Genomic DNA, 27,804 nt, shown 5'->3' on the forward strand with positions numbered 1-27,804 from the left:
TCAAATAGTCTTATGAACTACCTGCCTCACAGTAATGTTGTTACAGCTGTAAAGGACTTTGCATACCATCGGCTCTATACAAATTACTATTAATAATAGAACAGAATCCATCTCGTCCTGCACATCTAAATGCTTACAGGATTTAGTACTTATAGAACTTGTTTGATGCTACCTTATTTCTTACTGAGCAGTGATTATTAATTATTTTTTTTGTAAATCAATGCACATGACACAGAATTTTAATTATGATTGAAGAGGAAAAGTAGGATTCCAGTTCCTTGGTTCTCCCTCAGTATTTGTGGAGCCCCACTGCAGAGTAATAGATCACCGTTCTGAGTGCTTGTGACCTTCAAAATGAAAGAACGCTCTGCCTGGAAAGACAGCAGAGGTAGGAGGCTGTTCTGATTTCATAAAATGCTCATTTATAGAGAAGGATCAAAAACCTGCTAGATGACACCATCCAGGTTTCTGCCAGCTCATTGGCCTCTCCTCTCAGGAGAGCTGGCTTCAGTTGTGCCTTGAGCTTTGTTTATTTTACTCCGCACACATTAGCATATTTTCCTTTCCCGTTGGGAAGCGCTGGCAGAATGGAACATGATTGTGCATGTGTTTTTGATAGGTAAGATGGATGTGTGTGCCTGTGGGATCAAGGATGAAATAGAAAGAGGAATTGCAGATGATGAAGCTACATCAGTGTGGGAGCCTGATCTCTCAACAGGCAGGGGTTTGTTGGCCTCTCGTTCTTGTCCTCTTTATGGGATGGCACCGTGAAAGTACAGTGGGCTGGGGTACAGCTTGAAACATGCTTCCATATGGTGGCTTCTCTACCTGGTAAGATATTTCACGTGTACCAGCTGCTCATGCCAGTGATATTGCCGAAATTCTCACAGTGCTTTAGAGTGGAGTGGGCACAACACTTCTGGTGGGTACAGACCTTCTTGGTGTGTGATTGCACTAGAAATCTATTCTCATTTAGATAGAGCTATCAATACACATGAAATGGACAATGACTCCTCATGTGAGGCAACTGCCACATGGAAGTTCTTCTGATGCCCCATGGCAGCTGTGTGATACATCCCTAACTACCCATATTTATCTAGTTATACAGTTAGGAAAGATGCCTCTCTTCTTGCATATGGGGTGGGTGGGTGGGAGGAGGTGATGTCGTGTGGCAAAGTCTCACGGGTCCTGGGAATTTGCCATCACTTTTAGCAAGGAACAAAGGAATCACAGAGAACCTCTCCAGGGGAGAGGCTATGGTTATTAAGCCCATTAAGAGTGTATCTGGAGGGAACAGGGGTTGAGTGATTCCTCGGAAATGGGATAGATTTTTCAATACTTGTACTATAAAAGCAATCCCTTAATCTATGATGTACTGTGATAATAGATCTTGCAGCACAATTAAGAATTTATGTGCAAATTTACAAATTGTGTAAACATTTTGGTGTTTCATGTCTAGGCAAATCTTTTTTTTCTCTCCTAATCCCTCTCCATCCCAGTTTACCTCATGCTTTCCTAGCACTACACTTTTTGGTATAAATTAGCATCAAAGTTATTCTGTGGTTTAAAGGTCCCTGAATTAAGTCTAAAGAGACTGTGCATTCTAACTTTTTCTGTGAAGACCTGACAACAGAACTGGGCCCAACAAGGATCCCAAGGGACTTCCTGAGGATTCCATGGAAACGGGAGAGGGGAAGTCATGGTCTGAAGGGATTTTCTTAACTGCACTGAGAGTCATTGGGTCAGAATCCTGATGCTCAGGTTTGCTAAGCAGGTCTCTCTGGCTTCCACTGCTGACAATGGCACTCATTACAGACAGCTTTCAGCAAAATTGGCTAGCACAGCGCAGTTTGGTTCTCTCCTAATGAGCTCCCATCCTCACGTACCCTAAGGCACTTGGGTAGGTGTCAAGCTGTCCCTCTGCAGGCTCTTCTTGTGTTCATCTACTTGAGAAGCTGCTGTCCTGGATCTCAGATCAGTGGCTTTGGAGGAACCCATCATTAGCATGGGAAGCTGTCTGTCTGGGTAAGACAGAGTGGGCTGGGACTGAACTCAGCCCTTAATTGTTCCTGTAAAAGAGACTATACCTTTATTGACATGGTTGAAAACCATTGAAGGCTGCAAGGCTGTCAGAAAGATCATATCATGTCATGTCTCCAGTTATTCTGACAGCCACGGTAGTCAAGAATGCTAGTTTAGCGATCTGGAGACCAGGTTCCTGTAATTTGGGACAACAAGTCTCTTAGGTCTTGTCTGCATGAGGGATTCATTAGTTGCTGGTTTGAGGCTTGTTTGTTTCTTTTATGCCCTGCTTTCCCTCCAAGATTAGCTCCCAAAGTGGCTTATAATGAACATCCAATGCAATGCAAACAAGATTCAGTAAAAGCACAGCCATTCAATGCTGTTACATTGGCTGCTTCTCCTCTCCAGTCCTGGCAGATCTTACATTTCCCAAGCTGTCCCTCTCTATTCATTGTAGTGGTGAAGAGCATGGGCTGTGAGCACAGAAACCTTTGGAATAACACACCAGCACCGCATAACCTCAGAAAAGCAATAAGTATACTATTAATTCTAGCTTCACTTCTTCTAATGGCTCTCCTAAAATAATCAATCAATGATAGCATAGTTCATTCATTTACCAACTGAAGCTTGCAGCCCTTGTATGTCTGCTGACCACTTTGTGAATTAAGGTTAAGTGCAATGGCCAGGAGAATATTCTTCTGTCTTGATGCTGAAACAACTTTAAATGGGGAACTAAAAATCCAGTGATAGAAAAATGGGGGGGGGGGGGTCCACTGCTGCTCTTGGAGTAACTTTGGTTGACTCTAGAATGGCTGTACACATATAGTGTGGCTCTGTAGTGTTTGAATTTCTAGGCAATGAAAGGCAGTTCCTGAATGTGGTTTTAATTGACAGGAAAAATGCTATGCATTTTAAGTACATTTTCCCCAGACTCGGAATATCCTGTTTAACTTAAAAGCAGAAGAAACTGATCCAATATGTGGCTACAAGGCGGGATCCCACCATACGCTTTATTCAGGGCTGCTTGAGCACAAACGTGCCATACGGACACTCTCCCTTGCCCCCCACTCCAGGCTCCACCACCCCAATACTGAGGAGCTGTCAGAGCTCCTGTTCTTTTCCCTCAAAACCACCTTAGTACTGTTACTGTCCCCCGCCCCCCAAGCATGCAGAAAGCTGGAGTCTCTAGATATGGAAAAATCGACTTGAGCATGATAGATGTTTGGATGTTGCAATGTAGTGCTTATATACACCATAAGGTGAAGAAGGCTGAGAAATCTCATTCTTGAATGCCAAAGAGGAAAAAAGAAGAGGTGCCTGGGATTTCATCTGCGTCAAGGGACAGGGAGGAGCTTGGAGCAGTGGAAAGAACAGGAAATCCCCTGTTGGATAATTAATTGGGCAGATAAAAATAGAAATTGGCAAGGTCTGGGGTGGGGCACAACCCACCCCTACAGCATATTCAGATTCCTAATTGGTTTGCCTCTGCTTTCCAAGGCCCTCCCATTCATTGCTCTTTTTGCAAACCTGAACCCAACCTCTGCCCATGTGGCAAACACGGGGTGCATCTACACCAGATATTTAAGCTATTCCAAATCTCTGAATGATCCTGGTTCCCAGCATAATGTGTAGTTTGGTCTGCATTATGAAAAAACAACATGGGATTCTCATAGTTCCTTGTGGGAAACCATTATATTTAAACTAGTTTCAAACTCTTTTACCATTGCAGACCTTCTCAAAAACAGCTTTGAACCACTGAGATGTTCACTGGCTTAGATCAGGTGCACAGGTATCCCCCACTTTTGAATGGTCCACTTTTTGATGGTCTGCTCTTTTGGTACATTTCAGTTCTAGCTCAAACTGGAGTTCTAGGTCACAGTGGAAGGCAAACATTCCACTCTTTCGATCTATTTTGTCATGTTTGCAAGACCAACTATGTGCTTTTTCTCTCTCAATTGACTTGGTGCCATCTTTTCATTCAGTCTATCGCATTATTTAGGCTCTTGCACACATTCACAAATGATATTTACATTTTTCAGCGGCCGCTTTGCATTTGCAAGCTAAAAAAAGATGGGTTCTGCTTTTTGGCTATTTCCAGTTTCCGGTCTCTAACCATTCAAATAAGCAGGGGATGCCTAGACATTGGAGGGTTTGTGATCCCTTATCTATTCAAAAAGTTTTAAGTACAGTATGTATTTTTGCTGCATGTGGATATTTTCAGTATTGTGAACTGAATTGGAGGAGACCGGTTTCTAGGACTTGAAATGATGCTCTTCCCTGGGGGTTGCCTGGGGCACATTATGTTTGAATCTGTGTCTGTGTCACAGCTAATAGCTTCTGGCATGCCACTGACACCCTCTGTTTGTGCTATGATATTTCAGGTGTCAGAATTTGGCTCTCCTGAAAATGTGGGCCTAGCTATGGATGACAAGGTTTGGGAAACTTGAGCTCCTTGGGAAGTTTGCCTGCTTTGCTTTTGTCTTTGTTGTTCCTGAAGAAAGGAACAAGCCGTGTGTGATACTAGGGCTCTTTCAAGCCTTGCTTGCATATAGCCCAAACTTGAAAAAAGAAAAAAAAAACGGATTTTAATTGAATCTCGATGAAAATAAATGTGGGCTTCATTTACCAGGATGGCAGGGGAGGCAAACGCTTTCTTTCATTAAACCCAAAACATCTGGAAGGAGCCTGAAGAACCTTCAACTCCCCAGATTTATTCCATTTCTCCACCATCTGTCAAGGTCTTTCCAGATGACAAAAAGTTCTTTATTTATTTATTTATTTTAAAGCACAGTAATAACACAAGCCCTGATCTAACACTAGTTGCGCAACATCTTGTCTCCATGCTGTGGGTGGCGGCAGCTTCACTGCAGGGGGTGGAAAGGCAGCTGCATTGAAGAGGGGCTGAGCGGATCGTCTTTTGCAGCTGAAAAGAAACTGAGCAGGGAAGATGTCTGCTGCAGGGCTGAAAAGGGGGAAGCAGGAGTCATGATTTTTGCCAATGTTCATAATTATCTGGCTCAGAATAGGAGTGGTCCGGCTCCTAATGCTCAACTGCGTTGTGAATTGGGGCGCACATTTTCTCCCAGCAAAAGTTCTTCAGCTCAGAATGTAAAACGGGATTCTATGCATGTGTGGTCAATATTCCACAGACCAGGGTCTCAGAGCCAGTTCCTTTGTGTAGGAGCTTAATGTTAAGCCTTTACTGTCCATAGGTATTATTATAGGCTGCTACACTAGCTAACAACCTCCTGTCTTGGTTGACCTCCTCTATTTGGATCAATTCTTTTGATGGTCTCTTGCAAACATCTTGTTTGGTTGTTGTCTCCGAGCCAAATCTGAAACCTTTTCCTGTTCCTGTGTGTGTCTGGTTTTGAACTGAATGTTGAGTTGCACTTTAAAGCAGCTCTCATCGGGGCTTGTGCTGGGATTGACCATTCCCAGAGGGCAATAAGATCAGGGCCTCCACATATGGTTATCCACTGCAGAAGGGCACCACATCCAAGGGGGCACCATTCACACAGGAAGAGGAAGAAATGCTGGTGGAATGTCACTTCTGGCAAAGAGGAAAGGGTGCCTTTTTCTACTGTGCACAAAGTCACCTTTTTCTAAGGCCGCAATTCTAACCAGCTTTCCAGCACTGACATAAGGGTAATGCAACTCTGAGGTAAGGCCTCATTGCCTTACCTTGAGGAGGCCTCCGTGACTGCCCCCCAACTGCAGGATGCGACACATGCCCCACTGGCACAGCTATGTCAGTGCTGGGAAGTTGGTTAGGATTGTGCCCTAATGCACACAAAAGTGCTATATGGGTTAGGGCTGGCCCTGAATAATATATATTCACCAACTAGGAAACAATTCTTGAAGCATGAGTTTTTGAGAAGGGCTCAGTGAGAGAGCACATATTTGGCACGCAGAAGGTTGAATCCCCAGGTGCAATTGAAAAAGACCACGAGAATGCACTGTTGGTTGGTGTGTAGGCAAAATGCTGATCGAATTGACTAATGGTTCAGTGTCATGTGTCAATATGTTTTCTGAATACTTGCTGAGGAAACTCATAATTACTGTGCTGAGGAGGGTTTGTCCTACAAAGGAGTGAAAGAACTAGACTAACAGAAGCAGGGAAAAGATCACCTTTGGCTTTCAGACAAGGCAATTGCTGCAGGGTGAAAGTTCCTTGCAAATGTGCCGCCCTTTTAAGGGATTATGTGATCACTCTGATGCTTATGCGCAATAGCAAAGAGCTTTTCTAATGTCTTAAAGCAATTATAAAACATAGAATGGCAGGTGGGCACCAGCATGGAAATGGTTTGTGTCGCTAATGATGTCACGGGCACCATCCCAGAGATGCCTGTGATGTTTACACTGCCACATTCCACCTTGTGCAGCACTCTCAGGGAAGGAGAGAATGTTGTCAGAAGCAGAGCCCTGCGTGGCATTCCGAGACATCCTGCTGGATAATGTCAAGAGCCAGAAATGAGGCTGGTGCCAGGAATTTGACAATGGGGACTTTGGTGTGAATGAAGTGGATAATGCAGAGTGGGTGGCTATTTTCCTATGAATTTGGAGTCACGCTTGAGTCTGAGTGAAGGTCAAAGCCTGTGGGCGGGAACAATGCCAGATAGATGTAAGGCGGCCTCACACTACACACGAGGCAAGACGGCATGATTCTGTTCCAGACTTTTAAGGCTAAGCAGCCTTGGGGGTTGCAGTGGAGACTGGGAAGAGCAGCAGAGGGGCATCATTGCTGAACTTTTTCACCCATCCCGCCATTTGTCTGCTCAAAATTTTGTCTCACCACAAGTCGCTTCCCCACCCTCAGTTGAAAAGATCCTGGGACCTCCCAAGGCCACTCTGCATCAAAACAAACACTCTAAAAGACACTGAGGGGAAGCATCACATCCGCATGTTCTTTAAACCGCAGAGAGCTGGGATCCAGGGATCCCCATCACAATGTTTGATAAATGCATCAGGGGTGAAATTCCCCTTGAGGATGGGAATGCGTCAGCTTTAAGCCAGATGTCAGCATCCTCAAGGAAGGATGTCCTTTCAGCAAAGGAGAATGATTCATTCTTTTCAGATAAAGTCACTTCAGGACAGATGTTACAGCTCTTTCGAGACTATTTATTTTCTGCGTTTACATGTGATGGAATGAGTGGCTGATCCGGGCTTGAGCCTCTGAAGCATTAGTGTCAGGGCCTGCATCAGAGTTTGGCCAGGTTGGTCACTGGTCAACAGTGCACATGCCCCTGAGCACTCCCTTGGATGACCCTTTAAGCTCCCCAGTACCCACTTTTACCATGAACAGCCACAGAGTGTTGCACTTGGCTGAGAAGGTTGCTCAATCACTGCCTTCCAAGCCTTCCCCCATGGCTGGGGGAAGAAGGAAGAACCCAGACTTGCAGACAGACAGACTTGAAAGGTATGGTATTTCCTTTGCAAGGTGCAAAGCTTTTCCAGTTCTGCCATTTGTCCAGATTTCAGGAGTGACCATACAATACTTGTTGGAGCTTCGTATCATGTATGAAGTGCTTCAAAGAATGCAAAATGTAAGAAAGTTGCTTAGGGTTTTCCTTAAACTTGGATTTTCACTGATGAGAAATAATACAACTCCTATGATTTGCCATGTTTCCTTAAGTAGAATATTGAAGATTCAGCTTGTCCAATTTCCTTGTTCTGCTCTGACCCCACCAAAAAAGTCCCTTTCTGTCTAGCTCCTAATTTTGGAGGATTTCGTTTATGTAGTCATTCATGTGGAATTCTATTCCATCATATCATGGAGACTCGGGTGCATAGCAAAAGGGCATTAAAGATAGCATAAAATAAACCAGTAAATGTAATGGACACATACTCATTTAATTCTTTTCACCCAATGCTTGCACAGACAGAAGGATTTTACACTGCTTCTAATATGTTCAGTTTCGGGAACCTTTAGAAAAAAGTAACTATGTAGAAATTTTCAACATGCCCTTGATGTTTGAACCTGGGCTTTAGATGTTACCTTTTATAGGCTGTCAGGGGCTGTGGGACAATACCTGCATTGCTTTGTTGTGGGTGCTTTGGGCTCTACCAGATGACCTGGGTAGCAGGACCATTAACTTCCTTATTTGCAGGTGAAGCCTCTGCTTTTAATAGGATAAATGAATAAATATGCTTTTAATAGGATAAATGAATAAAAAGATTCTAAACAGAACACACAGAGGAGTTCCTTCATTCAGGTCCTCTTCTGGCTCTTTTTCCTTCCTCAAAAAGCCTCCCCCTTCCATTACCCTATTTTATTGTAACGTGTATAAGCAGTCATGAGGGAAGTGTTTTGCAGTGTACATTTTCCTAGTTTGTCCCTTCTGGCTCCCAATAGTCTGCAATGACTCTGTCTAGAAGCTGTGATCACACTTACTGAGGCCCAACCTGAATAGGGTGATCAGACTTCCCAAGTTTCCCAGGAAAGTCCTTTTGGGGGGGGGGGATGCTCTGTACCCTGATTGTTTCTTTATATTCACCCAATTTTTAGTGGTTGTTCTCCTTTGGCGAACAAAAATTGCGGTATTTTGCCACTTTACCCTGCTTTACCTTTTGATCTCTGCAATCTGAGCAGTGTATATAGCCTCAATAAAATGATTGTTAGCACCTGCAAGGTTGCATAAAAACCCACAAGTACGTGACTGTGCTGTCCTACAGGTGGGGCTTTGTGTGTCTACCTGCAGGCAGCAGTTTTTTAAGCAAAGAAGCATGTAAAACACAATTGCATAATCCTCAAGTGCTTTAGGCATGGGCTTTACCCCTTACATGTCTTGAAAAGAAAACAGCTAAATGAAATACACAATTAGCCTTCGCTGCAGCTCTATTTATTATACTAAAAAGGAGGGAGGCAAATGTCCACATAACGACTTTATTCCCCAAATGAAAAGGTTTCATTAAACAGCTGCAAAAATGATCTAAGGTTTTGGAAATCTACCTTGCAGACAAAGACTGTTGATTGAATTTCCCCAGGGTAATTTACAATTTGATCATGCTCTGGTGAATATTGTGGGGTTAGAGCTTTCTGACTGTACAAAACTATAAACCTGAAGACAAAGGAAGGAGTAGACCCAATGTGTGGAAACCGAAACCAGGTAAATGCTGACTAGAAGGAGATGAAAACGGGTTTATTATATTGAAGGATTAGCCATTCTATCCTACATGATGAGTAATATGATTGATTTTCATTAAGGCCCAAATCCTAACCAACTTTCCCACACTGACATAGCTGTGTCAATGGGGAATGTGCTGCATCCTACAGTTGGGTGGCAGTCGGAGGCACACTGACAATGCACTAAAACTGTCAAGGCACACATTTGACAATTGACAAGGCACACCATGCTGCCAGTGGGGGACTCATTATACCCCATTGGCCCTACTAATAAATGACCTTCTCTCAACTTCCTGTGGCACACCTCGTGGACCACTCATAGCATACCAATGTGCCACGACACAGTGGTTGAAAATGGCTGATCTAAGGAGTATCAGCTCAGAGAGAAAAGCTGGATAACCAAAAACAATCTAGTAGTTTGTCTACTGCTAGTACATTGTTTAAAAAAAGTGGTAAAAAGTGGTAAACTAAACAAGTTCCAAGCCACGGCCCAGTGCCTGGATGGAAAACCTTCTGGAAAGCTCATGTAAGCTATTCCAAGAAAGAGCTGGATATGTGTCATAAACTTATTATGCAAAAAGAGAGTTAATACAGCTCCAATTAATTCCTGCACATTTCTTTAGTGAACCTGATTGTCCCACGCTTTGACCTTCCTTCCTTCCTTCCAAGGGTATGTTTACACTGATACACCTGTAGCACCATGTCCCAATAAGAATGTCATTTTAAAAAGTGGGTCTCACTGCTAAAAAGTTTGGAAACCACTGATCTAAGGAGTTTGGGGCATTGGGTTTGCTCATAATAGCCTCACCAGAATCCCTGAATGGAAGAGAGGCTGAGAGATAGTGACTTGTCCACCTCCCCCACCCCTTCCCGTGCTTCATGACTGAACAGGAATTGACGTCCAGAGATGTCTTGTCCAACACTTAATCCATCACCTCATGTTGGCTCATTTGTTCAAATACATCTCCCTGAACACATTGCTGTTGCTTTCATTTTCACCAGGATGTTCCTTGATGGAGAGGTTGTTGTTTTAGTAATGGCGTTACACAGTCCCCAACAGGAATTTGACTGTGGATTAGTTGTTCTTGTTCAAAAACACAGAGCAACGCATTCAGAGAACTGGATGCAGCAACTTCCTGCCGAAAGCAAATAAGTTTAGTTTCCATCACTCTGCGTATGTGCACTGTCAGACTGTGGAGAAGTTTAGATGTTTAAAGAGTACTTCTGAAAGCTACAGCAGACATTAAAAAGACAACAACAAATAGGCACCCAACAAACCACCAATAAAATCTCACATTCAGAGTAAGAAGCAAGATAAATAATAAAAACGGAACCTGCCTTTCCTAGTTTTTTTCTTGAATTATTATTGTAAGGCTTCATTTGGGCAGACACCTCCTGAGGCCAGAGGGCGGGGAGGCCAACTTCCTCTGTAGAGACCAAGAAAAGCCCTGGTGGTGGTGCAGGTGGCCCTGAACCTGGTCCTGCTAGAACTTGGGACAGAGACTGTGAGGAAGTCTTTCAGACATGGTGCAGCCACACACACGTGCCTGGAGCATGGCCAAGAGGGAGCAAAGGAATGAGTAACAGCTGGTGGGGAAGTAAGCCGGGAAGAACCAGGGGGAGAAGAGGCAAACAGCAAAAAGAATGGCACCCTGACTAGCCTCGGGGTAGCCCCTATGCAAGCAACAAGACCCTGGCTCCCCCAGATTGGCCATGGATTGGGACAAGCTGCCCCTTTCCACTTTTACCCTACTAAAGTTCCCCACAGGAAGAGGCATTTCTGCATTGGGGTGGGAATTCTACTCTTCCGGTGAGAGAGAGAGAGAGAGAGAGAGAGAGAGAGAGAGAGAGAGAAGCTCTGCTGGGCATGTTCCACATGCTGGGAGGACTGAGGAGGTGGGAACTGGCTGCAGGGCTCTGGCAACAATCTGTTTGAGTAGGACCCACAGTGAGCAAGAGAGCAAGATGAGACTGGATTGGCAGCAGTTCAACAGGGCACTCAAAAGAGATGCTCATGGGCAGGCCTGACCATTGTACTGTTACGTCAAATAAAAGAAAGTTTTTTGCTCTGGCTGGGTAAGTATGATCTTTCTGATGCACTAACACCCTGGCCCCACATGAGCAAGACACATCCTTGTGACATGGAGCTCTCGCCCGCCCCGTGGGACAGCCCTGGTCCCCAGGGGGCCATGACAGCTGGTGTAGCATGGTCACTTCGTCCACCTTATCTACACAGTGGCCCTTTGGGAGGGAGTGAACTGCTTTTCTGGGATGTCATATGGGGGTCTTTCCCAGCTATATATGGAGATGCCAGGAACTGAATCCAGGACCTTCTTAGGGCAAAGCTGGTGATCTACTACTGAGCTACAGGCCTACCTCACAATGAGTTTCATGACTGAATGAGGGTTTGAACTTGGAAATTTTCCCTCTCTACATGGACCACTTTGTTGGCTGTGTGATGGTGTGGTAGCACTCCCAGATGCTCAGAGGTTACATCATACATCATTGCTGGATTTCTGGGAATGCCGAGCTCCCAACTGTGCAGAACTTGGTTGAGAGCTGTGCAGCTGCGCAAGCATACAGCTTAATGGGAACAGTGGGCTGGTAAACCTGTGCCCAGGCTGTGAGACTTCATACTGTGCATGGGAGCTCACTTGATCAAATGCTTCTCCATTCAAAACAGTTCCCTTCACACACAAACATGTCAAGGAGAAGGCCAGATGCTTTCACCCTCACATGTCGATTTTTTTGACTAACAAATGCTTTTTTTCCATGAGGAGCATTACACTTTGTGTGCCCTCATGTGCAGCCTGAAATATTCCAGTCCAGACTAGGCCTGTTGTTTCAAAGAAAAAAAAACCTAAGCCTTTGTCTGCTACAGAGCAATGAAATGTGTGAGTCCCTCAAAGAACACTCTGCCTCATGAAAATGCTGTAGAGTAGGGCTCTCCAAACCCCGGTCCATGGGCCAGATTCAGTGTTTGGAAAAAGCCCTGGCCCCCATGAGTGGTGCTTACAATTCTGCATCCCTGTGCGCAGATCCACTTGAAAGAAACATGGCACCACAGCAGAATGGTAAGTGCCACTCAGGACGGGGAGGGCTTTTTCAGGACACAGCGGGTTCCAGTTTGCGCATAAGCCATAATTGAGGCATTTCAGTGCATTCCTATTTTAGTTAACTATGGGCACAATCCTAACCAACTTTTCAGCACTGACATAGCTGTGCCAATGTGGTATGCACTGCATCCTGAAGTGGGGAGGCAGTCAAGGGGGCCTCCTCAAGGTAAGGGCATGCTTGTTACCTTACTTTGGGGGCTGCATTGCAGCTAAGTCAGTGCTGGAAAGTTGGTTAGGATTGCACCCTAAAATAATTAACCCAAAGCCTGCTTTCAGACTGATAACATCTAGCTAGCTAGTCCTGTAGCTGCCAGTACACACCATTCACCAACATTTATATCATTTCCCATTTTAGGCGTACTCTAAAACTTATCTGAACCATGTACCACTAAACCAGGATTGTATAGTATACTTCATCTTCAGGGTTTGTGGTGGGTGACAATATTTTCTATATAAACCAGTTAGAACAGGTTCTTCTTTCCATGGACATAACCCCAGACCAAACGTAAGTGAAGTATACTCTGGTGTGGTGGTCAGGAGAGACAGGACATTTCTGAGAGTATATTCAGAACAAAATACGAGGAATACAGTTCAGTCATCTAAGTCAACCAGATAGGTTTCTAGCAGCTCTTTAGCTTGTGTAAATCTGAGGAGACTCTGGGGGCTGGGCTGGGCCAGGCCTGGGAAGGGGGGATAGGATTCTGCATGTGTGGCTGCCACCAGGATCCTCCCCTTCCGACCCCTGAAGAGCCTCAGCTTGGCTCACTCTTCACACTGATCCTCCCCCATTGCCAACTTATTGGCGATGGCAAGCAGAAGTTCAATGGACTGCCATTGCTGGCACACGGCCTCTGGCCATTTGTATTGGCAGCTGCGGCCAGCCAATCTACAGAGCAGCTTTCATACTATCAGCCCAGGACTTAGGTAGTGGATCATGAAGTCATCCACAGTAAGGCCCAGGTAAGACTGGGCCATAGGTTACCATTCTATGCTAACAATAATTATCATCCATGCTGTTTACAGAAATATCTTTAATACTGTACCTCTTTAACTAAAGCCAGCAACAGAAGTTTGGAATTCAAAGAGTACAAAAAAAAACCCTAAACAAAGCAAAGAAAAATGTTTTGATTAAAGACCTCTGAAAATACTAAAGGAAAGTGTAGGAAAGCTCTCCAGTTGAAATCACTCACATACCAGTGCATTAATGCAAACCTGAATGCAGCTTATCATGACACACTGTGTGACTGGGAATCAAAGGCGTACAGTCCTGGAAAAGTGTCACAAAGAAAGCACTACCCTATCTGAAAATGATATGCATTTAAAACATTACTTTTCTTAAAAAAAAAATTAAATAAAAGCCTTGCCAATTTCAATAGCAATGTGTGGAACTGGGGGGAAGAATCTTTTCCAGAAAGTGAAACATTGATACATGAGAACACACATTCATAAAATCCTTTACTATGACTCTTTGCTATATTTCCAAGAAGTATCATTAAACAGAGAAGTTGCTCCCAGGGTTATGGCCAGAAATGGGGAGTTTTTGTTCAGATTTCTCAGAACGTAATCCTTTCTCACGGTGTATGCACACACTTATGTACAGCACGTTCTTGATAGGCAACTTATTCTCGACTGAACGGAGGAAATGTCAGAGTTCATTTTTCTGGCTCTTTTTGTTTGCAGAAACCCAGTGCCCCTTGCACTGGGATGATGGCAGAATCATCATCTTAGCCCCTCCTTCTGAGTCAGTGCAAAGCATGTCAGCTCATGCTCAGGCCCAGCCACAACCACAGCCTGTGAGACCTGAGTAGCACTGATGCCAACTTTAATCATTACAGTACCTGTAATGATAAGGAGGTAAGAATTTATCCAGCTCTGAATGTTTGGCTGTATTACAAACTGAGTAGCATTTCCCCAAAAGTTCTTCCCTGGTTTGGGTAGTCAAAGAGAAAATGTACATATCCGGAGCATTCAGGCACTTCACTAGCAGCCCAAAGAAGCCAATTGCTTTGAAGATACATAGGGTCCAATTCTCTCAATTGCTTCCCCCCCCCCCAAGCTTTTTTAATTCTTGTCTCCATTCCAATTCCCCCAAAACCTCTCTTGTTCCCAGGTGTTTATTTTATTGCTGGCGGAGGGGAACTGAATGTCCAAGTGGCTTTCCACTATGTCTGGTGCAGGGAACTACATTTTCCAGCAGGCAATATGATAAAATGCTCACATGTGGCACCAGTAGCACATATGGGCCTATAGCACAAACTAGGGCAAAACTCCCTGAGGACAAATGTGTTTTTTTTCAGTGAGATTTCCCCCCCCCCCAAACATTTAATAAGAAAGTGAATAATTACTGCATATATTCTGAATTGGGCTGTTCATTCATTATTACAGTAGTTCATTCATTGTTAGTTCTGAGGCAACTTCCGCTATCTGAAGCATAGTCTTGCGCACACGGCTTGTTTCAGGTGTGCCTTACTCCAGGTTTGTCCAGGTTGATTGTAGGAGAAAAAACTATACCTTCCCCAATTTACACTTCAACTTTATAGTCCATCAGGATCAATGACGTCCACTTCAGAATAACTACGAGGGTCGCCCAGAAAGTAATGCACCACATTTTTTTTTCTCAACCTACAGTAGATCTTATTATTTACCGACCTGGCATTCAGAAGCAGCAGTTTCAGACTCAAGGGCTATTGCCAGGCATGCCAAGGGTCAGAGGGATGCGAGGAGGGCCAGAAAGAGGGCCACTCTGTCTACGACTGACCCTCCTTCTCCTGTAACAGCCAGGCCAACCCACACCGCCATACCTTCCATGGCCCGTAACTCTAGTGATGGTGGCCTCCCTCCCCTCCCCTGAGCTCCCCCATGGTGTCAGACACATACGAGGGTCGCCCAGAAATGCACCACATTTTTTTCTTCAACAATTATTTATTGAACACAATGAAACTTACACACAAGAAAGAATGATGTTTCTTCTACACTCCCTATTTTTCCACGTAATCTCTGTCCAGTTCTATGGCCTTCCTCCAGCGAGACACAAGGGCATGTATGCCCCGTCGGTACCACTCCTTGTTCTGGTCACGAAGCCATTTCTGCACTGTGCGAATCACCTCTTCGTCATCCTCAAAATGTCTTCCGCGAATGGCATCCTTTAACGGACCAAACAAGTGGAAGTCTGAGGGAGCTAGGTCAGGGCTGTAGGGTGGATGGGGTAACACAGTCCAACCCTGTTTAGTGATGTGTTCCGAAGTCCTCAAACTTGTGTGAGGCCGAGCGTTATCATGTTGAATCAAACATTCACCTGGGTTGTTATGGCGCCAAAGTCGCTGGAAGCGCTTCTTGAGTAGATATTTCCCATTATAATTTAGTGCAAAGAGAATGGAGCCACCTCCTAGTGCCTGCATTCTGAACTGGATACTAGCACTTGGAAGAAGAGATTTTCTTGCAGAGCAGAAAAAATTAGCTTCAGCATAAGTACACATTACAAAGACTGTTGTGTCCTGATTTATGAATGGAGACATACTCTTGTTCATCCAAGTGTTTGCTGGCAATAAGAGACTCAGCGTAAATGCATATTCTTGTCAAAATCGCTTCATTGCTATACACTTTCAGAATAACCAGAGAAAAGGAATAGCTGATGGGAAAAAGAGGCCACACATATAACTTTGGAAAAGCAGCATCTCACGCTTTGCCTGCTGCAAACATCTTGCAGAAAGCTGAAATTTGGCTTAACACCATCTCCACCCTTACACAAAAGAACTCTAAACCTGAAAAATAATAATAATAATAACAGTATTTATATACTGCTTTTCAACAAAAAGTTCAAAAAGCGGTTTACAGAGAAAATCAAATAACTAAATGGCTCCCTGTCCCAAAAGGGCTCACATTCTAAAAGATGCCAAAGAACACCAGCAGACAGCCACTAGAACAGACAGTGCTGGGGTGAGGTGGGCCAGTTACTCTCCCCCTGCTGAAAAGAGGAGCACCCATTTGAAAGAGTGCCTCTTACCCAGTTAGCAGGGGTTAAAGCACAATATAGTTGGTGGAAGCCAAATTGCTTTGTTTCTTGGAGCACAAAACCACCCACACATTTTACACTACAGATGCTCATTAACAAACATGTAGAAAACAAGAGGAAAATATTTTCCCATTTTATTGGCTTCAAGGGGGGAAAAAAAGTCTGACTCACAGCTAGAACCTTTGTGTTAAACCACATATTGTCACAAAATAGAAATGGAAGGAAATACATGACCTTGATCAAATCCCCGTGTTACTCCATCAGAAGGCAATTTAAACAAGGACTGAATCAAGAAAAAGTGAGTAAAATGGGAATGTAGCCTCAGCCCTGCCCCTTTTAACCAATACTTTTGTGATTTACTCATTCTTTTGTAACACTTATAGATCCCAGGAGTGCAACTACTAAATGACTCTGCAATTCCATGCATTTTTGTGTCAATGACCTCATCATATTACCATTTGCAGAACACCCTGAAAAACTTAGTAACCAATAGACTATGCTGATGACTCAGGGTGTAATCCTATCCACACTTACCTGTCAGCAAGCCCCATTGAGGATAATGGAACTTACTTCTGAATAGACATGCATATGATTGGGCTCTGAGAATCACAAAGACTTAAGGTGGATTCATACATTGATTCCACCCCCCCCCCCCACACACACAAATAATTCATGTACCCAGTCTCATGAAGAAAGAAGAGTGGGTGAACTGGGCTGCCTGTGCAGTCAGGAATACTGTATATTTATTAACACATACAACATTACAATAATAAGGGCATGATCCTGCCCTTCATTTTGGCCAACGCAAGTCCCTTAGCCCAAAAGTGTTGCAAAAGCACCGTGAGGCACTTTTGTACCACTTTCCAGGGAGACAGGCCAGTGCACAATGTGCGCTGGCCTCCCTGAGCCAATGCAGGCCCCATAAGATAGGAGAGCTGCATTGGCTGAGCTCGGCCGACGCAGGGGTCTGAGGGGAGGGCATGGGGAGGGCGATAGGAAGTGGGAGGGAGGTGTTTCAGGGCGGGGGAGGATGGGTGGCAGGTGTTCCTGGGGGCAGGTGTGTGGGCAGGATGTGGGGCCAGGATCCAGCAGTTATGCTGGGCAACCTGGTGCAGCACTGGGCTGCTCGGATCAGCGCTACCTCGTCAGGTGGCACAGATCCGAGTAGACCCATTGGGGCCACTGCATTGTGACACAGGGTAAGGAGAAAGGCTTCCCCTTGCCTCGGGCTGCACAGCTTTTGGCCCCAAACTTGCAATGGCCTGCCTGCTTCCGGCTCAAGTTAGGATTGCACCTTTAAAGTGGCAACCTACCCAATGTTATCTTCATGTGATTTTTTTTTAAAGATCCTTTGGATGCTACACTGAAGGATATATATTTATATATATGCACTGAGGGATATATATTTATACTATCACAAAGAGATGATGATGATGATTTATTTGTAATCTCTTTTTTCAAAAAAGTAAAAATAAATCTTTAAAAAATTATATGGGAGAATGTGGATGCCATTATGGCAATGAATTTTCTGCTCCAGCTTTGAAGAAAATTGATGGTCTGTATTAGCAATAGATGATTGCCAAGTATTCTTGGGTTATTGAAATTGTTTCAGTGTATGAAAGCTGCTGAAGTAGATCCAGAATAGAAACACATTCAGGGAATACTGACACTGAACATACATGTGTTTCCCCTGTGAACAAACTGTACCCACAAACATCAGGTTTTAAGTCATTCATAATAAAACTTTATATTGCCAGTTTTATTAGCATCATATTGTGTTATTAAATTCAGATTTCACTTATGGGTTTTGAAGGCAGGTTTCAAGTTAGAGTAATGCCCCAATCCTGTTTGGATACTGGACCAGTGGAGCATGTACACCAGCACAACAATGGCTGTATCCCCCCTAAGCCCATCCAGGCAACACCATACTGATGTAGCCCTTTCAGTAATGCCCTCAGGATCCATGGAAACCCTGACAAAGCTGGTTGTCCGTGGAGCAGAATCCTGACCTCAGTACTTCTGATTTGGCCTCATGGTAACTTGCAGTTTGGAAGTTGCAGTCTGGAAGTCTGTAGGGCTCAAACTGGGACAGGTTGCAATATGAGATGTGAACAGCACAAACAGTTTCTATGGACTTTACAAATTCTTTCAGGGTACCTTCATACAACTACCACCACATGTTCTTTGTTCAGGATGACTTTTAATCCAGAAGTGCATAATGACTCAAATGGACTTCCTCGCTACACACCAACTTCTGGATGTCCGCAGGGCAAGTTGTCAGTCTTTGCTGATCCCATCCCTCAGCTACCACTATGAGTCCTGCCAACAGCAGGGGATTGGTGAAACTCTGGGTGCATGTAAAAATGGAAGTGTGGTAGGCACATACCAAATCCCGCAAATCTCAGTTCATACTGATTTGGCCTTCTTGCTGAAGGATTACTGCAACTCAGGCCTTCCAAGACTGAAGACAGATGAATGAAACTCTGCATTTCCGAAAGCACATCCATTGTGTAATGGACAGCTCCAGAGGAACAGAGGGCTTCAGTAAAGAGCCAACTTTTCTTGTGCCACCATTGGTGCTTTAGTGCTGAACTTTGTCAGGGTCTCAAATGTAATTAATACGACTTCACCTAATGGCATGGCCTCAGATGACGACTGGAAATGGAAATGATGACTGCTCTGCCATGGTGAAAACGAGCAATACATCCAATAACAAAGGGTCACTTTGAATAGCAGTAGGCAATGATGGACTGACTTACAGGTTGTTTTCAGCTAAAGGAAAACCCAGTACTTGGGAATTATTAATAACCTCAGCTCTTAGTCTCTCCCATCTCATCCAGGGTCTGTTTTGCACAGTATCTGGTTAAGAGACACTTTTTCAAGTGGGTGCTCCTCTTTTATTTATCAGGGGGAGAGTAACTGGCCCACCTCACCCCACCAGTGTCTTTTTTAGTGGCTGTCTGCTGGTGTTGCATCTTTTTAGATTGTGAGCCCTTTTGATGTGTTTTCTGTAAACCGCTTTGTGAACTTTTTGTTGAAAAGTGGTATAATAATAATAATAATAATAATAATAATAATAATAATAATAATAATAATATCTGGTAGAGTAAAAAATGTATTTGGGATAAAACCCAGTCAAAACTTGGTGACTGAAGGAACTTCACGATGCTCACTGTCTTTGAGTTTTCTTGCAGGATGTCTAACTGCATCCTGGATTACAGCATTTACAGGGCAATTTTATAACTGTTTACTTGGAAGCAAATGCCACTGTGTTCAAAGGAACTACCTGTGAAAAGTGCACCTAGGAATGCAACCTTGATGCAGAATTGCCCTCCCAGCCCCATGCATGTTGAAAGGCATGCATGCTGATACATTGCATGTGCACATCCTGGCATCTTGCTTTGCTTCCCCTACTTTCTTGGTAAGTCCTTCTAATGAGATGGTGTGGTGGTGGTTCATTCAACCCCCTATGAATGCTGTGAAATCTAAAAGTATGTTTTTCACTGAGTGGGGTCAAATGGGCAATAGAAATATAATCCAAATTGGCCCAATACTGAAGAACCACAAAGAGACGGGACCAGTTGTTCATATACCATAATATTCCTCTTACCTCTTCACTGTGCAAGTAGCACTGTGCTGCTGCCTGCCCATCTCACTGCATCTGTCAGATATATTCTTCAAGGGAAATGGTAGGTCTCCCATCTCCATGATTTTGTGACTGATTCTGGGTACTTTAGGAAGTGACGGCACCTGTAATGCCCTGCAGGGCCCAAAAAAGTCTACTGCTAAGCAAAGTACACAGATTAACTTGTAGCCCAGTCCTAACCACATTTTCAGTACAGGTGCGACTGCAACTCATATCTTAGGTAAGGGACAAAATATTCCCTTGCCTTGACAAGGCCTCTATGACTGCCCCTGCACATGTCCAATCTTGTCTGATCTCGGAAGCTAAGCAGGGTCAGGCCTGGTTAGTACTTGGATGGGAGACCGCCTGGGAATACTGGGTGCTGTAGGCTTATACCATAGTCTTTCGAGACTGAAGGTTGCCAACCAACCATGACTGCCCCTCCTCCACAGAGCGCAGGGCATGACCCATTGGCATGGCTGCATCAGTGCTGGAACGTTGGTTAGGATTGGACTGTAAGTACGTACTATGTGCTGTTATTTAGTATGAAAGACCATATCTTCTATAGACCATATCTTCTATAGATATAATATATATCACATCATTGTTCCATGGGAGGTAGAGGGCAAGGTGGAAGCCCCATCCCCCACCCCTATGTTCATGAAACTGTCCCCTGCCCTATGATCAGGATTTCTTAGCAGCAAGGTCAGGGCTTCCTTTGCACTATATGTAAGCAAAACTTAAAATCGTCTGTTAGTTTGGAAACATATGTATTGGTTCAGAAATTACAAGGTATCATCATAATAGAGTCAGTGGAGGATTTTTTTTTCCAGTACAAGCATAAATTCAGTTTTTTATCAGTCTCCTACCTTCTCTAGTTCTGATTTGTATTAGTATGTACTGTCCTTTCTTTTTAAAACATTATATTAAGAAATAACATTTGAGAAATAATTTCTAATTAGAACTATTATTTAACTTGTTCATGAAATAGTGATTCTCAATGCACATTAATTTTTAACACTGAATAGCCAAATCATACAGCATCTGATAGAAAATTTTTTTTGTTACAAATAATTTTATTCCCATGGATAAGATTTTGTGAGCTTCTTTAATTGACTCAAGCAAACAAGTTTAATGAACAGCTGCACATTTTACAAACTAATATGCTGTTTTCACTAAATAGTAAGCATAAGAGTCCTTCTTTTATCAATTATTAATTTTTAATACATCGTGTGCATTTCTTTACGGTATATTTCTATACGCTGTTACAATTAACAACATGGATTATGTGGTATATAATGATGCAGAATGCAATTAACAAATGGCAAAACTCATTAAACTGCTTATTTTCTTTCTCCTACTCTAGTTTGCTCTATTTTCATTAGCACCATGGAGGTTTTCTCTTCTGCTTCATGAACTCCATGATAATGGCATTAAAGTCTCATCATCTTGGTACATGATGGCATTCAGAGATGGGAACATTAGATCCCAATCAAGTCACTTGGGTGTGTGTGCTTCTGGTTTTCAATATTGTAGCCATTGTCTTGTGAATTGTACATCCTCAATTGACTCTGTGTAACATGGTTCCAGATTCAACTCACTGAATGCGTGCAGTCTATTTTCTGGCCAAATGACAAGCTTACATGGTGGCAGAGTAGTTCCATCTGTTCCTTTGATCTTGTTCAGGGGCGATCCGGCTTGGGTTTGTGCACATCCATGAACTTCTGCAAGCTTCTGCTTTGTGAGTGTTTTAAACCCCTACATCTGGCAAACAAACATCTCAGTACTATGTCCACCGGCTTGAAAAATCCTGAAGATGAAAATATAGCTTGTGCCTTTGTCCCAAAAACTTGGAAATGTGGGCTTTCCCCCATATCTTTTTAAAAAGCTGCCAAGTAGTCACATCTAGCGAAACAATGGAATCCAGGAAAGAAGCTGCACAGGGATTGGTGATCCCAGTGAATCCTTTAGCTTTGCCACATACATATACCTCAAATTATTATTTGACTGCAGTAAGTCAACTTCCTTCCAAACAATTACTTCATCTTATGAGTGTGAAATGTTTCCCGGAAGAATGGCCGACCTATCTGTGTAGGTGGTGCGAATGACAACATTACCCAGTGAGATACACAAAGTGGTGACTCAGACAGGAGACCCTGAGTGCATTTCAAGGAACTGTCTTCGTTGCATGCAATGCAACCATCCACAGTATGGAAAACAACAGCACAATCCTACGCCTGACCACTTAGATGTCTCACTCTGTTCGGTGGGACTAACTCCTAAGAAAATGTATATAGGATGGCAGTATCTGACTTTTTATTCTAAATTGCATGTAATGCTACCTGCTGCTGGTCATAGCAGTGATGGCTGACTTGGCCATCTTGGCCAGAGTCATTGATGGAATGACTGTCCTTTTGAAAACAGTGTGTTCATCACCATCACTCATCTTGCTTACATCAAGAATGCGTTTACCAGCACTGCCTCCCACTGGTGGAATGTCACCTAAGTATGAACACCATTACAACAAGGCCTGGAGCAGGCTGAAGACAGCAAGACTTGGGAAAACTTCACTTTACCAGCTACTCAAGCCTTTGTTTTTATCTTTTTTACTATGTTGGAGGCGGGGAACTGCCTTCTGGAGCATTTGTTGAGCTCCATGTTCATCGGGTCAGGACCATTCTGGTGGCCTTGTGTTCCCCTTCACCTGGACTTCAATAAGAGCAGAGGCATGTTCCCCTACTCACATGTAAATGTGCACATGCTGCTCTGTTTCAGTTTCCATAGGGCTCAATAAATTTTCCTTATCAGCTTGGGTGTGTGGGGTGGGAACCGATGGCTTGGTGTGTTCCCCTTGCCAGCTACAAGTTACAATACAAGGGGCCCCCTGTATCTGCGGATCCCATAATGGTACATTCAGTTATCTGTGGATCAGGTCCACACCTCCTCCACGCCCCCCCCCCCACAGAGAAACCAGAAGTGAGATTTTAACTCTAGTACAATTGTTCCCAACATTTTTTCACTTGTATACCCTTTGGCAGCCCATTTCCATACATTGTACCCCTCATATTAGCCCTGCAGGGCATTCTAATCCCAGCATTCTAATACAGACCTGCCTTTTTCTACCATTATTTGATTCTTTTGCAAGTACTCCTAAAGGTCCTGGTAAGTACCCCTGGGGTTACACATAACCAGGTTGGGAACCACTGCTCTAGTGCTTAGTCTGAGCCCAGCAGAGGCTGTGAACAAACATCTGCAGCCTCTGCTGGGCTCAGAGGACCCTCTGGAGGCAAGAGGAGTGGAGCTCCATATCCGTGGTTTCACTTAATTGCGGGGGGTGGGGGGTTTCCCAGAACGAGCCCCTGTACTCTTTAAGATTTGTAATTTATGTTACTGTTACAGACAAAGGAGCAGGGCTGGTAAAATGGTAGTGATCCTTGCTCTTTTACATTGCAATCCTATTTGTGTACTCAGAAGTAAGCCCCGTTTAGTTTAATGGGACTTACTCCCAAGTAAGTGAATACAGGATTGCTGCCATGGTGTGTTAACACACTGCCTGGGAATGCCTGCTGTGAGGAGGGCATCAGGGCATACGCAGGTGAGAGAATGTGATATCGGATCATGGGGAAGTGTTACCCCAGGGCCTGGAGGCTCACTCTGTCTTCTCTGACGTGACTCCCTGTGACAAATACAGCTGGGCACTGCCCCTTCCTGCCCTGCTTCCTCATGCAAGCACCCCAGAGACCAGCCTCCCACACAGCACAGACGCTCCTGCTGTCTCTTTTCATTATTTGCTTCCCATGAAACATGTCCCGACAGTTCCCTCCTCCCCTTCCCTCCTAGGGGCTGCCAGTCACCTGTCAAGGAGAGTTGGTTGCTGTGCGCCACACTCCCACTTTCTGGGAAAGGAATGCTTAATTCAATCAGCCCCCAGGCTGCAGAAGGCAGTGAGTGGAGGAGCATGTGTGCATGTATGAACGTGTGTGTGTGTGTGCGCGCGTGCGTTTGCGGGTAAAAGCATATCTCTGTTGATGCAGAGAGAAGCAGTGCTGAATCTAGCTGGGTTAGGATGAAGTATCGGGCACTGCACTCAGTCTGGAGGCATGCAACTGCTGTTTTTGTAAAAGATTTAGGGCCCAATCATATCCAATTTTCCAGTGCTGTTGCAATTGGGCCCATAGGATCTGCACTGTATCCTGTGGTGGGGAGGCAGCCACAGAGGCCTCCTCAAGGCATGGGAAAATTTGTTCCCTTACCTCGAGCTGCACTGTGGCTGCAGCGGGGCTGGAAATTTGGATAGGATTGGGCCCTTATTCTCCTACTTGGCGGCAAGGAGGTAGAGAGGGACAGTCAAAGAGGTCTCAGGACTAGGTAGGGAAAGCAGCACAAGTAAGAGAGATCCCAGAGAACTCTGCTGCTTTCTAACAGTGTGAACCTGCAAGTTCTTATTCACTCGAACAGGCTGTGTTCTCAGTCAGTGTTGTGCTAGGATTGCAGTCTAAGAGCCCAGTCCTATCCTGGGCAGGCAAAAGCATGCAGTGGCACCAGCACAGCCTCCACTGCATGCTATAGCCTGGCTAGGGACCAGGCTGCTCCACTGCTACCTTGTGACCAGTTGGCCTACTCGGATCTGCACCAGCTCTTCGGCTAATGTAAATCTGAGTGGGTCCAAGGGAGAATGTCAAGCCTGGGCTGGGGGCATAGGATATCCATCCCAGGTTGCCTTCAGCATGCCCCCAGCCACTCTTGAACCCTGCTCCAATCCTCCCCTGGAAACACCTCCCTCTGTTGATTTACCTGCTCCAGCAGGGGCTCCAGGGGTTGTTGGCCCATGCCTGCAGAACATGACAGCCAAAACACACACACACACACACACACACACACACACACACACACACACACACACACACACACACACACAATAGACAAAAGCATACAAGCAATTATTTCTCTGTTATTCCTTATAAGCTGATGGTCCTGACAGGAAAATGTTTGTGGCCAAAGTAGGACTGTGGTTGCTAATGACGACAGTAAATGCAGTGGTATACAGGCATCATCAAGATTTGTATTCATGACCACAGGTGGTAAAGGAACACCACAAGGAGTAAACATTTGCACAACCAGCATGACTTAATGACCACTTAGGGCATTGCACCAGTGGTTAGCTCCTCCAACTTCCCACCACTGGAAGTGGATAATTAATACTTGATGTTTACATGATCAACAAGGGAAAAACAATTACCAGTGCTGTTCATTCACCATTGGTGGTATTGAGGACTGGATAGGAGCCCTAAAAAGTGATTTCCTTCACTTTTAAGCAATATAGCTTTATGCTAAAAGAATGAGACCTTGAATCTAGTTCTGTATTTGTATTACATTTGAGATGTGGCTGTATTGAATTTTCTATAACACTTTTGCATAAACTCAACTGCTTTTGAATAAACATATGTGGATTGGGCTGTTAAACACACCACAGGGAGTTCTGACCGTCATTCATGATACCTGAAACCTGTCCCATGGGCATCAATACACCTCTGGAATAATAGGTTTGTAAACTGCAACCTTTAGTTGCACATAAAATTAAATCTCAAGGTGTTGTGTCTGTATTTGAAGTGTCCAGAGGTGACCCAAGTCATTCTGATGCCAACATACTGGTAATTCTACCACCCAACACTATCTCCACTAATGTATGCATACACCACCACCAATTTGTAAAGCTGCTTGGTGGGGAGAATCCTAGGAGCGGAATCTCTTCATTTTCTACACCAGCCACTATACAAGTGGGAAGAGGAAGAGGCAAGTCCTCCTCATCCTCCTCTTCTGTGCTCTCTGAGTGAGCAAGAAGGGAATGTGGCATCCAGGTAGAGCAGCTGGGCAAGTGGCAGACTGGGGAGGTGGCAGGTGGGCATGGCACTTATTTGCCATCTTTTCAATCTGCTGCCTGAAGCAAGGGGCTAAGATTGCCTCTGCCTAAATCCATGGGGACTAACCAGTTTAAATGGAAATGTGCTCGTTAAAATGGTTTGTAGAACGTGCTTTTTCACTTCCAGGGGAGACTAACCAGATGATTGTTTGTCAGCTTAGTTTAGAGACAATAGAATAAAACGCAGCCCTTTGAACCAACGTTCTTCACAGAGGAACATTCTTTTTCTGCTGATGTCATCAGGGTTTCTCAAGAATTCTACTAACAACACATTTTGACACATTTTCAGGCAAGTGCTGAAACTGGAAAACTAACGTTGTTTTGGTTTTGTCTTTAAACCACTGAAAAAAGCGACAATGGTAGAAAAAAAAGTGTGGCATCATCCTGCAGGAATGTGTAAAGACGTGCTTGTGACTTAAAATGACAGGCACTGGAATAATTATTCGATAATAGCCTAATCCCACTCCCTCATCATTACCGTCATGAACCACTGCCACCCGCAAATTCCTCCGAGCCTGCTAATTCATTTATAAAAAGCTGACAAGCCTGGCCTTTAGCAGAACAGACAGACAGTGGAACGATCACAGCATGGATGAACTATTCTACTGCTGTATAGGAACACAAGATTTTCATATATGAAACTTAAAAATGCCTTTGAAGAGCTTGCATACTGTCTAGGAAAGACTGATTGCTTTTAATTTGGAAGGGAGGCATTTGTAATGTGAGTGAATCTTCTGACCACTGAAGTCTTTGCATTCATATTACAAATGAATTAAAGAATTTTTTAAAGCCTGTAGTTTAATGCACGACCCAATCCTACTTAACTCCCCATGTGGCAATGCCACAGTGCCAAACAGGACGTGTGCTGTTTCCCATGGGGGGAGTTTAGTTCCCTTGCCTCCACTGCCTGCATGTATCTACTTGGATCGGCACCAGCTCCTTCCCATTCTGCACACCCCTAACCTGCAAGCAGGCAGGATTTATTTCTGTTGTGCCAAGATTCTTGAAATAGCATGGCAATGGAAGAAAGAGGAGCCTTGTGGCTTCTGCAAATTTTCTTGAAGCAAGGACTGGATAACCGCCCCGGAGCTCAGGATAGCACAACAGAAGAGCATGTGGCTAAGGGGAATATTTTGTCAATGTACAGGAAGGATTTCGAAAGTTCACAAAATGGTAATGGGCAGGGGACTTGTCACTCATCACTCATTAGGGATGTCCACTATCCAAGAGGTATCCCTAACAGTTGTGAAATGAAGCTACCTTCTATACAACAATTGCAGTAGAAATGGGAGTCATTTCCCCCAATGACTAAATATTGTGGTTTGAGTGTTGGAAAAATGCAACATTCCCACAACAAAGCAGATCTTTCTGGGAAGATGCCTGGGTTTTGCACAACGTATGGGTAACAACTGTGCAGGTTGTGTTATGAACTAATCAGCCAAAAAGCTGTTTTGCAGATCTTGGGGGAAAAGGCATCTTAATCCAATCGATCCATCTAAAGCAGGGGTGCTCACACTTTTTTGGCTCGAGAGCTACTTTGAAACCCAGCAAGGCCTGGAGATCTACCAGGGGGGAAGGAAGCCTCTGACAGACACCCCCTTTAATATATGGAGCCCCTGCTGGAGTCTAGTCAGTTTCATCAGTTTTGTTGCTGCATGCCTGAAGAGCAGCTAAAGTGTCAGTTTCAGTTTAGTGTCAGCTAAATATGTCAGTTTCGTCTAGTCACTAGACGAAACTGACATATTAACAGTTTGGAGAGACAGGGCTCCGCGATCTACTCATTTTGCCTCGCGATCTACCGGTAGATCGCGATCCACCTATTGAGCACCCCTGATCTAAAGTATGATGAATCAATGACCGTTTTCTACATACCTGCAGAGTTTGCCTTGGGCCATTCAGTGCTTGGACCCCTGCAGTGCCTGATAATGAGAATGGCAAATATGTCTATCCCACTCCTGCAGAGACATTTCTCATTTCTCCAGT

The sequence above is a fragment of the Tiliqua scincoides genome, chromosome 2 (genome assembly GCF_035046505.1).
Source record: "Tiliqua scincoides isolate rTilSci1 chromosome 2, rTilSci1.hap2, whole genome shotgun sequence".
NCBI classification, from domain to species: Eukaryota; Metazoa; Chordata; class Lepidosauria; order Squamata; family Scincidae; genus Tiliqua; species Tiliqua scincoides.